The sequence below is a fragment of the Dasypus novemcinctus genome, chromosome 3 (assembly GCF_030445035.2).
Source record: "Dasypus novemcinctus isolate mDasNov1 chromosome 3, mDasNov1.1.hap2, whole genome shotgun sequence".
NCBI lineage: Eukaryota > Metazoa > Chordata > Mammalia > Cingulata > Dasypodidae > Dasypus > Dasypus novemcinctus.
In genome coordinates, this window is record NC_080675.1 from 67,066,977 (window position 1) to 67,080,500 (window position 13,524).

Here is a 13,524-nt window from a genome sequence, read left to right on the forward strand (position 1 = left end):
AAGAAGGAAACACTGTACAGGCTGGGGTGATTGATCCTGACATCAAGGGACATAGTACTGCATCTGCACAATGGAGGTAAAGAAGAGTTTGCCTGGAATACAGGAGATCCCCTAGGGTATCTCTTAGTACTATCATGCCCTTTGATTGAAGTCAACAGAAAATTGCAACAAACCAATCCAAGCTAGACTAACAATGGCCCAGAATCATCAGGAAGGAAGGTTTGGGTCCCCTCACCAGGCAAAGAACCACAGCTAGCTGAAGTGCTTGCTGAGGGTAAAGGGAACATGGAATGGATAGTGAAAGATGGTAGTAATAAATATGAACTTCAACCATGTGACCAGTTACAGAAATGAGGACTGTAATGGTCATGAATATGTCTTCCTTGTTTTGTTATGAGTATGACCATATATGTACATAAAGCCAATATCTTTGTTTTCTTCCCTAACCTTTTCCTTTATCATAAATATTAGCTTCATGTCATAAAATTAAAGGATGTCAAGTTTAAAATTGAATAGTATCCAAGGACTTGCACACTATTTTGGAGGGAATTAGTTTCAATTGTTTTTATTTAGATTCTAAGTATGGTTTAAGCTGATGTGTATGGTTACCAAGTTGACAGGGGGTGGACTGTGATGGTTAGGCTAATGTGTCAACTCAGCAGGTAATTGTGTTTGGTCAAGCAAGCACTGAGTTAATTGTAATGCAAGGAAATTTTCATGGACTTTAATCATCAGTGAGTTGATTACATCAATGGCTGATACCTACAATAAAACCACGAAATTGCCCTCAGCAATGATTAAGGTCTTATCTAAGTAATTGAAGGTTTTAAAAAGGGAAGTGATTTCAGCATTTAGAGAGAGAATTCCCATCTCCACTTTGGAGAGCCAATGCCTCCTGGTAACTAATCAAGGACCTTCATAGAACCCCCTGGTTTGCAGCCTGCCCTGCGGAATTAGGACTTGTGCTCCCCATGGTTGCATGCAAGAATTTTATAAAATCTCATGTTATTTACAGTTATCTCCTGTTGGTTCAGTTTCCCTAGGGAACCCTAAGTAATGCACTATGTGGTCCTGAGCTTTTCATCTTTGGGAGGTTTTTGATAACTGTTTCAATCTCTTTAATTTTGATTGGTTTGCCATTTCTTCTAGGGTCAGTGTAGGCTGTTCATGTGTTTAGGACTTTATACATTTTTTCTACATTGTCTAGTTTTTAATTTTGAAAGATATTGCCTAGTAGCTACAAGTTCTAAGAAGGACAGTTTATATACTCTCACAAACAATGTGTTATAATATGTTCCCACCCACCTCCTAGATGATGTTAACTATTTTAACTTTTGAAGCTCATAAGTAACAAAAAAATTCTACCATTGTAATTTTATTGTGCATATCTCTTGTAACCATGATGAACAGTTTTCCCTCATGGTGTTGCCTGGTCAAATCCATTACTCAAGTTTTTAATGGACTTTTGCCTTTTTCTTATTAGGTTGTAGAAGCTCTTTACTTATAGTGGGCATTAGCCCTTGGGATATGGAGTGATTTTATCCAAATAATTTTTCTCAGTTTGGTATTTATTGACTTTATTTATGTTATGATTTGTTATAACCATGCAGAATATTTTCCTTTTCCCAGCAGTTGAATTTATTAGCCTTTTTCTTAAATTCTACTGGATTTTGTATTCAACTTTAAAAACCATGATCAATCCTAAGATCATCTTCTTCTGGCACTTTTATGCCTTCATATTTTATCTTTAAATCTGTGATCCAACTGAAATTTATTTGGGGTAAGGCATGGGGTAGAATCCAACATCAATTTTTTTTTTCCCAGATGACTACCAAGCTTTCTCCAAATCATTCATTGAATAATCCATTTTCTCCCTCTTATATGCTGTTCTATCTTTATTGCTTTCTAAATTATAATATTAAATGTGGGTTTTTTTTTCTGATTCTCTATGCTATTCCATTTCTTTGTGTGACTATGTACTCATATTATATCTCTTATTACTCTAGTTTTATGATACATGGTACAATCTGGTAGCCTCCCCTTATTATTCTTTTATTTTTTGGAATAATATTAGCTTTCTTACACATTTATTTTATAGTAAAATTGTCTAGTGAAAAATATAACATACCAAAACTTATAGAATGCAGAGACTCCAGGGCTGAGAGGGAATTTTGTAGCCCTAAAGGCTTACATTAAAAGAAGAAGAAAGACTTCCAATCAGAGGTCTAACCTTGAACCTGGAATAACTAGCAAAAGAAGAACAAATTAAGTCCAATGTAAGAAGAAGGAAGGAAAAAAACAAAGGTTAGAGTGTAAATAAATGAAAGAGAGAGAAAATAGAATCAACAAAACCATGAGATGGTTCTTGAAAAGATCAATAAAAGTGAAAAACCTTTTGCTAGACTGAAAAAGAAAAAAAGAGAGGAGACAAATAATAAAAATCAGAAAGAAAACAGGAGACATTACTATTGACCCCACTGAAATAAAGGATTATAGGTTCATACTATGAATAACTTTAATTAGATAAACTCAATGACATGAAAAAAAAACTTAGAAACTATCTACACTGCCACAAGAAGAATGATAAGATCTTAGTAAACCAATTACTACTAAAGAGATTGAATCAGTAATAAAAAATAAATTAAACAGCAAAAGAGAAAAATCCAGGACAAGATGGCTTCACAGAGAAACTCCACCAAACATTCCAAGAAAATTTAACTCCAAGTCTGTTCAAAATCTTCCAAAATATTGCAGAGGAGGGAATACTCCCCAACTCATTCTATGGGGCCAAAATCACAGTGAAACAAAGCCAGATAAAGATACCACAAGAATACAATATACAAATCAATATCTCTTATAAATGTAGATACAAAAATCCTAAAGCAGCAAAAGCAATACTGAGAGGGAAATTTATAGTCTTAAATGCCTATTAAAAATGAAAAAGAGCTAGTACCAAAGACCTAACTGCATACCTGGAAGAACAGCAAAAGAACAAAAAACTAATCACAAAGAATACAGAAAGAAGGAAATAACAAAGATCAGAGAAGAGCTAAATGAAACTGAGATTAAGAAAACACTAGAAAAAATTAACAAAACCAAAAGCTGGTTCTTTGAGAAGATTAATAAAATTGACAAACCTTTAGCTAGAATAGAAAAGAAAAAAGGAGAAAATGCAAATACGTAAAATATAAATAAGGAAGGGATATCACCACTGATCCCACTGAAATAAAGAGTATCATAAAAGGATACTTTGAAAAATTGTATGCAAGATAGATAGCTTAGATGCAATGGACAAATTTCTAGAAACACAAGTAGTCTACGTTGACAAAAGAAGAAATTGATGAACTCAGACCAATCACAAGTAACAAGATTGGATTAGACATCAAAAATCTCCCAACAAAGAAGAGCCCAGAATCAGATGGCTTCACAGGTGAATTTTACTAATAATTCCAGAAAGAGCTAACATCAATCCTGCTTAAACTCTTCCGAAAAATAGAAGTAGAACATTGCCTAACTCATTATATGATGCCAACATCACCCTAATACTAAAGCCATATAAAGACCTCACAGGAAGGGAAAACTAGAAACCAATCTCTCTATTTGCTAATTGTATTTAACAACACATCAAATGAATTATACACCATAACCAAGAGGGTTTCATCCCGGGTATGCAAGGTGATTCAACATAAGAAAATCAATGTAAAATACCACATTAACAGGTGAAAAGAAAAAAAATCACATGATCATCTCTATTGATGCAGAAAAAGCATTTGATTGAATACAGCATCCTTTCTTGATAAAATCACTTCAAAGGACAGGAATAAAAGGAACCTTTCTCAATATGATAAAGGGTATATATGAAAAAACCACAGCTAAAATCATATTCAATGGTGAAATGCAAAAGACTTTCCCTCTAATATCTGGAACAAGACAAAAATGCCCACTGTCACCACTCTTATTTAACAGTGTGTTAAAAGTACTTGCTCAAGAAGTTAGGCAAGAAAAAGATATCAAAGGCAACCAAACTGGAAAGGAAGAAGTAAAAATTTCACTATTTGCAGATGACTTAATCCCACATACAAAAAGCCTGAGAAATCTACAACAAAGCTTCTACAGCTGTTAAATGAATTCAATAAAATGGCAGGTTATAACATCAACACACAAAAATCAGTTGCATTTCAGTACACCATTAAAAAGCAATCTAAGGAGGACACTAAGGAAAAATTCTATTTGCAATAGCAACTAAAAGAATCAAATACCTAGAAATAAACTTAACTAAAGATATAAAGGACTTGTACACAGAAAATTACACAACATTGTTAAAAGAAATCAAAGAAGACTTAAATAAATGGAAAAATTTTCATGTTCATTAGGATGTCTGCCCTACCCAAATTGATTTACAGATGTAATGCAATCCCAATAAAAATTACAGCAGCGTTTTTTACTGAATTGGAAAGCTAATTATGAAATTTATTTGGAAGTGCAAGGGGCCTGAAATAGCCAAAAACACATTGAAAAAAAATTGGAGGAATCACTCTATTTGACTTTAAAGCACTACAAAACTGTGGTTAAAACTGCATGGTGGAAACCCAGGTGCTGGTTCTCCTGAGAGCTGCAGAGACCCATAGGTTCTATGGTCATGACAGATGGCTCTGGAGTTCAATGCCATGTCAGTTGGCCCTACTTTGGAGTTTGTGTTCCTCAGTGTGATGGAGCTGGACTCAGATATAACCTTTCTACACATGCCTCTTCTGTCACTTTTACCAGACCTGTGGTTGGCATTTGGGTTGGTGTGTACTCAGGAGACCTGAATCTCTGAACTGTCCATGTGACGGTCAGGCCCTGGGCCTCAGCAGACTAGCAGCTCCTACCCTCTAGTTTGTTGGACTTACCCTGGCCAGCTGACAGGGAGGTGAAGACCGTCAACCACCACACCAGGGAGCCAAGAATGCCTACAGCTGCCAGCAGGAGAATTACATCCATCATCCATGTGGAATCTAAGCCCCTCTTGATGAGAGGGGGACTGAACATAACCATCCCAGGGTCCACAGGATGGAGGAATAGAGTATGGATTAGAGTGGACTTACTGGTGTTCTGCAGGGGAACTATTGATTAGTAAAGGAAGAAATTATAGTAGTGATGTGAAGAGGGTGGCCACAGTGGCTGCTGATGGTAGGGAGATGGAAGAAGAGATATGGTGTGGGGGAATTTTCAGGAATTGGAGTTGTCCTGGGTGGTGCTGCAGGGACAGATGCTGGACGTTGTGTGTCCTTCCATGGCCCACTGTGTGGACTGGGGGAGAGTGTGGACTACAATGTGGACCACTGTCCATGTGGTGCAGCGGTGCTCCAGAATGTATTCGCCAGGTGCAGTGGATGTGCCATGATGATGGAAGAGGTTGTTGATATGGGAGGGGTGGGGTGGGTGGGGTGGGGGGTATATGGGAACCTCATATTTTTTGAATTTAACATTTAAAAGAAAATAAAGACAGAAAAAAAGAAGAAAAAGATGCTGCATTAAAAACTGCGTGGTATTGGCACAAGGATAAACATACTTACCAAGAGAACAGAATTGAGACTCTGATGTAGACTCTAGCATATATGGCCAATGATATACAACAAAGCCTCCAAGCCCACTCAACTGGGACAGAATGGTAACTTTAACAAATGGTACTTGGAGAAATGGGTATCCATATCCAAAAGAATAAGAGAGAGAGAATCAAAATCTCACGCCCTATAAAAAAATTAACTCAAGATGGATCAATGATCTAAATATAAGAGCCAAGACCATAAAGCTCTTAGAAGATAATGGAGGGAAACTTCTACAAGATCTTACAGAAGAAAATGGTTTCATAAACTTTACATCCAAAGCATGAGCGACAAAAGAAAAAACAGATAAATGACACTTCCTCAGATTTAAAAAATAGAGAACTACAAATGTTGGACAGGATGTGGAGGAAAGGGAACAGTTATCCACTGCCAGTGGGAATGTAGAATGGGGCAGCTATTGTGGAGGACAGTTTGGCAGTTCCTCAGGAAGCAAACTATATCATTTCCATATGTCCAGCCATCCCACTTCTGGATATATACATAGGAGAATTGAAAACAAGGACATGAACAGATATTTGCACACCAATGTTCACAGCAGCATTACTCACTATTGCCAAAAGTTGGAAGCAGCCCAAGTATCCAACAACAGATGAATGGATAAAAAAATTGTGGACTATACATACAAAGGAATATTACTCAACTGTAAGAAGGAATACAGTATTAATACACAGGATGACATGGATAAATCTTGAAGACTTTATGCTGAGTGTTGAAAGCCAGTCACTGAAGGTCATACGTGACCTTACTGATATGACTTGAGCAAGCAGAACACACTCAAAGAGCCAGAGTCAGGAAGATAGGTTAACAGGAGACAGGGAGTAGAGAGTGGTGAGCCATTGCTTAGTGTAGGCAAAATCTATGATAAGATAGAAAAGTATGGTTGGGCAGTTGATGGGGGTGATAGTGGTACAGTGATGTATTGGGTTCTATGGTGCAGGAAGGTGAGGGGATGTTGGGTGGAGGTGTTGGATTGGACTATCCATGGAACTAAGGAAGGGCTAGAGAAAGGAGCAGGTGAACTTTGGGAAACTGCAGGTCTGTGGTTAAATCTACAATGGTGGGAATGTTCTTTTGGCAAATATAGCAGGGGAGGATTACTGGTGTAAGGTGTCAGGGTTGTGAGCATATGTGGGATAGGGCGCAACTGGGGCTTGCCTCTATGGAATATGAAAGCGTTCCTCATGTCATAGTGTATTATCACAGTTGGTGGAGACCTACACAACAAACAAGAAAGCATTAAATTCCCATCCAGGGAAGTCCTGCTATGTTCTCAATCTCCCGAGATCCTTTAGTGATTCAAAAGCATGATGTGTGGTGAATGGGTATTCACATATTTGTGTGAGATGTGCCTCCCTCAACCCTTGTTACAGCATGAGCACATTACCTGTCTGACCTGGGGGGAAAAATCGCTCAAGGAAATAAGTAGTGCCTAACAAGACAACACAACTCAAGACGTCAAGCCCTCAACATTATTGCATGTAACTATGAACCTTATTCTTCAAAGGCTGAAAATTAGTGATTACCATAGGTTGCAAGGGGAGTGAGGGGGAATAATGGAATTGATGGAACACAGGGCATTTTTAAGGCATTGGAATTGTTCTGCATGATCTTGCTCTAACCAATACAGGCCATTTTAAATTTTGTTAAAAAAAACCATAGTGTAAGCCATTACCATGTTCAGCAGGAATCTTTCAATATTTATACATCAGTTGTAACAAATGTGTAAGCCATTACCATGTTCAGCAGGAATCTTTCAATATTTATACATCAGTTGTAACAAATGTACCATCCACATGCAAAATAGGGGAGAGTGGGAGGGAGGGGAAGACATTGTTTATATGGGAATCCTCCATATTTTCTTTGTGATTTTTCTGTACCCTAAAGCTTATTTGAAGATAAAGTGAAAAAAATAAGACAAATGGAAGAAATTTTCACTGTACTATATACAAGATAACAGACCTTACAGTGATGAAAGATACAATGGATAAAAAATTATATTTTTATATTTTTTATTTTTATGATTATTATTTTATTAATTTTATTTGGTTCGTTTTTTGGCTTTATCTTTGGGGAGGTTTTGGACTGCAGAAGGGTCACAAGTGTGGCAGGGGAGGATCACTGGTGCAGGCTGAACCTGACGGGGGATATGTGGAGAGGGGTTCACCTGGGGCATGCCTCTAAGGCATGAGATATATTCAAGTGTTTCTGGGGCATTGTCTCAGTGAGTGGAGACTCACACAATATCCAAAAGAATACTGAATTCCCATCCTTGGGAGTCCTGCTACATTCTCCAATAGAGCAGCAAGAATCCTCTTAGTACATAGGTAGTGCCTAGTGAAGGAGGACAGATATTACACCAGGTCCTTGATGATTGTATTTATGAACTTTTCCTTAGGAAATTGAAGCTTAGTCTAGTATTATATATTGCCTAAGAGTTACCTCCTGAAAACCTCTTTTTTGCTTAAATATGGCCTCTCTCTAAGCCAAACTCCACATATTGATTCACTACCTTTCCCCTGGCGTGGGATATGATACCTGGGAATGAGTCTTCCTGGCACCAAGGGAATATTACCAAGAGCCAGCTAACAATGCATATGGAAAAAGACCTTAACCAAAAGGGGTAAATATTAAATATAAATGAGTTTCTATGGCTAAGAGACTTCAAAGTGGGTCAGGAGGTCATTCCTGAGGTTACACTTATACACGTCTTACCAGGATCTCATTTACTGCCACAGTAAACAGTGCCTCAAACAGCAGGGCTCCTGAGGGCTCTAGAGACATCTAGCACTATAAGCAGGGTAGACAATATCAGAAATTCAGCACACTGTTGGTGGGACTTACTTTGGACTTTATGCTCCTTAATGTAAAAAAGTTAGATTCATTTATAATTTCCCTACACATGGCTCTTCTGCCCCTTTTATTTTGAACCTATAATTAGCATTATAGTTATTAAAAATATGTCTCAGAGACTTAAATCTTTGGTCTGTTCATATGCCAAGTGAGCCTTGATTTCAGCAGTTTCAACACCTATTCTCCAGTTCATTGGACTCACCCAGGAACACTAACAAAAGGATGATGATGGACAATGCCTATCCCAAAAATCAGAGAGTTTGTACAACTCAAGCAAACCAGTTCCATTCCTCTGCCCCATGGCATCTAAGCCTCCTCTCAATCAGAAACAGACTGGGCATCACCATCCCACAATCCTCAAGATTGGGGTATGAACAATGGATTAAAATAAACTCATTATTATTCTATGATTAATCTATTATAGACAGTATTATTGTAGCAATGGAAGAAATTGTATCATTGATATAAAGGCAGTGGCCACCAGAGGTTCTGAGGGGAGTGAGAGGGAAGAATAGGTGTAACATGGGGTCAATTTGGGGACATTTGAATTGTCCTACATGACATTGCAATGATGGATACAAGTCATTTTACATTTTTTCAAAACCTATAAAATTGTGCAGGGCAAACTATAAACTGTAGCTCATGTTTAGTTGCAATGCTTCAATGTGTTGATAAATTGCTGCAAATGTACCCCAGTAATGAAAGATGTTAATGTGGGAAAGTGTGTGGGGGGGAAGGGATACGGTATATGGGAATCCCCTATATTTCTTAAGTAACATTTATGTAATCTAAAGCTTCTTTAAAAATAAAAATAAATATTAAAAAATAAAAAATAAATAAAAACGGGCAAAAGACTGGAACAGACTTACAGAGAATATATACCAAAGTCCAGAAAGCACATGAAAAGAAGCTCACATCATTAGGCATCTGGGAAATGTAAATCAAAACTACATTGAGATACAATTTCACACCCATTTGAGTGGCTGCTATTTAAAAAAAAAAACAATGGAAAATAACAAGTGTGTAGAGGATGCAGAGACATAGCAACACTCATTCATGGTCAGTGGAAATGTAAAATGGTGAAGCTGCTGTGGAAGACAGCTTGGTAGAGCATCAGAAAGCTAAGTATAGAATTACCATATGACATGTAAATCCTACTATTAGGTATATATCCAAAAGAATTGAAAGCAGAGTTTTGAACAGATATTTGCACACCAATGTTCATAGTGGCATTATTCACAATATCCAAAATATGGAAGCAACCTAAGTGTCCATCAACTGTGAAAAAGATAAATATAATATGGTATATACACAGAATAGAATATTGTTCAGTCATCAAAAGGAATGAAGTTCTGATACATGCAACAACTAATGACTTAGATGAAACTTGAAGACATCAGGTTGGATGAGATAGGCCATACGCAAAAGAACAGATATTGTATTATCTCACCAATTTGATTATTCATAGAGTCAGTATCTAGACCATAGATTACCAGGAGAAGGAGTGGATATAGGGAAAGGGAATTTAAGGCTTACAATGTACAGCGTTCCTATTTGGAATGATGGAAATGCTTTGGTAATGGATGGTGGTGATGGCAAAACAACTTTGCCATTAACACTGAAATATATATATCCGAATATTATTAAAAGGGGAAATGTTTGATTGCATATGTAGTAACAGAATAAATATTTTTTAAAAGTCCATGAAACTATACTACACAAACAGGGAACCCTATGTTAAACCATAGACGACTTTAATTAATACTACAATTATAAAAATGTGCTATCATCAATTGTAACAAACATTCCACACCAATGCAAGGTGTAGGTGGTGAAATGGTATAGGGGAATCCATTATTTTAAGCATAATGTTTTGTAAATCCAAAACTTCTCTAATAATGAAAAAAGAATAATGAAAGTATATTTGGCACAATTAGAATAAATCTCTCTCTTCCTTTGGTAATATGAAAAATAAACCTTTGCAGCTACATTTCAGGTATCATTGGAACATTCTAACAGCTTTCCTTTCTATTGCTCATAAGAAGATGAGTTAATGCCAGGGAGATTAGTCAGATTCTGTTCAAACTGCCAGAAAGTCATATTTGTACAGCTTCTTTAATCTCTCAACTTTAATCTAAAGAACATGAGAATGTTCTATATTTAAGATTGAGTTTTTAAATATTAAATATATTTCTTTAAGAAAAGTTAGCATTACCTCTAATCTGAAAAATATATATAAGGGTACAAGTCAGCCAAATATAACACTAGGACTACCTGATAAACTATAGTAAATGTACTTAAGTAGTTCATTTATTACCTTATGAACTCATAATTGATTTAGACCAGATGAACTGAAATAACAATCAATTTCTAATAAAGAAACTTCTGCCATAAAACATAGTTTTATTTAAGTGTGGCAAAGACTTGTTAAGATCAAATAAAGCAAATGCTTTATTTTATAGATAAGGGTCTGGGTGAGAAGTAGAGAAGTGAAGAGTTACCTGAACATATAACTAGTTAATTTCAGCATCAGAAGAGTAAAATGTTTGGCTATATAATTTTGAGGGATTTTATTTTAGTGTATGGAAAATAGCCAATGTGAAGGAAATTATGGAGGCATTTTTAAAAAAATAATTACATTTAACAATTTGTGTGATAGTATTAACAATTGAGCTTTAGGATTTATAACATTTAACTTAAGCTATTTAAGACAGCCATGTGACACAATTAGAAATGTATAATTTCTAGACCTTCAGTGTCTAGGACAGAAATGTGTCCTACAAAAAGACATGTTCAAGTCCCAACACCTGGTACCTGTGAATATGACCTTATTTGAAAATAGAGTCTTTGAAGATGTAATTCCTCAGATAGGAAGAACAATGACTGTGGCAGACAGATCTAAGATGACTTCCCAAATCCTCACCTTCTAGTGTTCATACCATTGTAAAATATTTTCCCCTTGGGAGTATGTGGGACCTGGGACTTGATTCTAATGAATATAATATGACAAAGGTGATGGGGTGTCTCTTTCATTATTATCTTACCCAAGACTGTAACTTCAATCTTGCTAGCCATCTCTCTTCATTGCTCCATTGGTCAAGCACATACCTGTGTTTGCGTTGTCCTATGGAGAGGTACAATTGCAAGGAACTGAAGACAACCTTTAGCCAGCAGTCATCAAGAAACTGAGATCCTTGGTCCAACAACCCGCAAGAAATCAAATTCTGTCAACAGCTACAGGAGGCTGGAAGCATATCCTTCACTAGTTTACCCTTAACATGAGAACACAGCTGACACCTAGACTACAGCTTTGTACAGGACTCAGCTGAGCCCTGCTCAGACTCCTAACCTACAGAAACTGTGAGATTATAAATGTTTTTTAATAAACTTTTTTTAACAGCTTTTGATTAACAGAATTAATGTAAAGCATAATAAAGATTTGCTGCATAGTCCGCTCCTCACTTCTCCTGTTATTAAAATTTCATATTACATACACATTTGTCACAATTAACAAATCAATGTTGGCATGTTATTATTAACTAAAGTCTATCTTTATTCAGATTTACTGTTTTTCTATAATTTTCTTTTTCTATTCCACAGTTCCATCCAGGACAACACATTACATTTAGTAGCTATGTCTCCTAGGTTCCTATTGGTTATGATGGTTTCTCAGACATTTCTTGTTTTTGATGAACCTTAGATCTTGACAGTTTTGAAAATTGCTGGTCAGGTATTTTGTGGAATATCCCTCAGTTGTAACTTGTCTCATGTTATTATACTGGAGAAATGTTGTTGTGTTTTGGGTTTTTTTTTTGGGGGGGGGTGGGAGTGGGGAAGGAAAGCCATATTCATCACATGATAGCAAGGGTACATACAATCGAGATGACATTACTCTTGATGTTAAGCTTGATCACCTGGCTGAGTTAGTGTTTGTCAGGTTTTTCCAATGTAGAACTACTTTTCTCTTTCCTTTTTCCATACTGTATTCTTTGGAAGAAAGTCCCTATGTACATTCCACCCTAGGAAGCAGGGATTATGTTCCATTTCCTTGAGGGTAGATATCTATAGAAAATACTTGGAATTCTTCTGCATGGGAAATTTGTTGTCTACCATTTATTTATTTACTCCATTCCTTATATAAATCAGTATGAACTAATAGATATTTTATTTTATGTTTCTAATTATAATCCAGTGCTACTTTACTTATTTTATAACTCAAATTGTTTCATCTTTGGCCATTGGAAGCTCTTTAGGTTGGATCTTCTGTCCGTTTTGACATAGCTCCATCATTGTGCATTGTATCTGTGTATGCACATGCGTGTACTTAGTCCTTCCTTACTTCCTGCTACTGTAAGAAATCCCTTGCTCATCTTATCTATTTCTTGCCCAAGTCCTAGAATCAGCTATTTCTCCAAGGAACCCTGCTTCCTTTGTTGGAAAATGTCAGAAACTAAGATCTGGGTGCTGGGTGTGCTTATTGTTATAGGGGTGTCATGGTTTTTAGATCCTACCAGGTGACAGAGCAACAAAATATGTGTGGATAATAACCAGTGTATATATATACATATATAAAAATATTTCTATAGGTATCTATCTGTATCTATACTAAGTTAAACATGAGTTCACACTGATATCTCCAATTCTAATCTAGTACCACATGGATCTTTCTAGCCTTCTCCCCTTCCACATCTGTAATCTCCCATTCCAGCAGTGAGAAAGCTGGCTCCATCATTCACTATCTATTTACTTAGTTGTTTAATTACAGTATACATGTATAAATATAAAAGATTTGTTAATCCATTGTCTCTTGGAAACTTTATCAACTAGAAGACAATACTTACATATATTTCCTTTTGCCTTGAGTTTTACTTGATAACATTCAATTCCAAAGATACTTAGGTCAGTATCCTTTCCCCTCACCCATCCACTTCAGTGCATTTGTTTCATATATTTGCAATATATTTAGATTTTTTGCCGCATTCTGCATACCAATCGGGGATTCCCCAACACCTAAATTTTTTTTCAAAATTTGCATATATAAATGTTTATACTTTGCACTGTAAAG

The 13,524-nt window shown here is 36.3% G+C and overlaps 1 pseudogene; it reads left to right on the forward strand.

The window, feature by feature from the left end:
• Positions 1-6,892: 6,892 nt before the first annotated feature.
• Positions 6,893-7,003, forward strand: LOC111759290 (small nucleolar RNA U13; annotated as a pseudogene).
• The last annotated feature ends 6,521 nt before the right edge of the window (positions 7,004-13,524 follow it).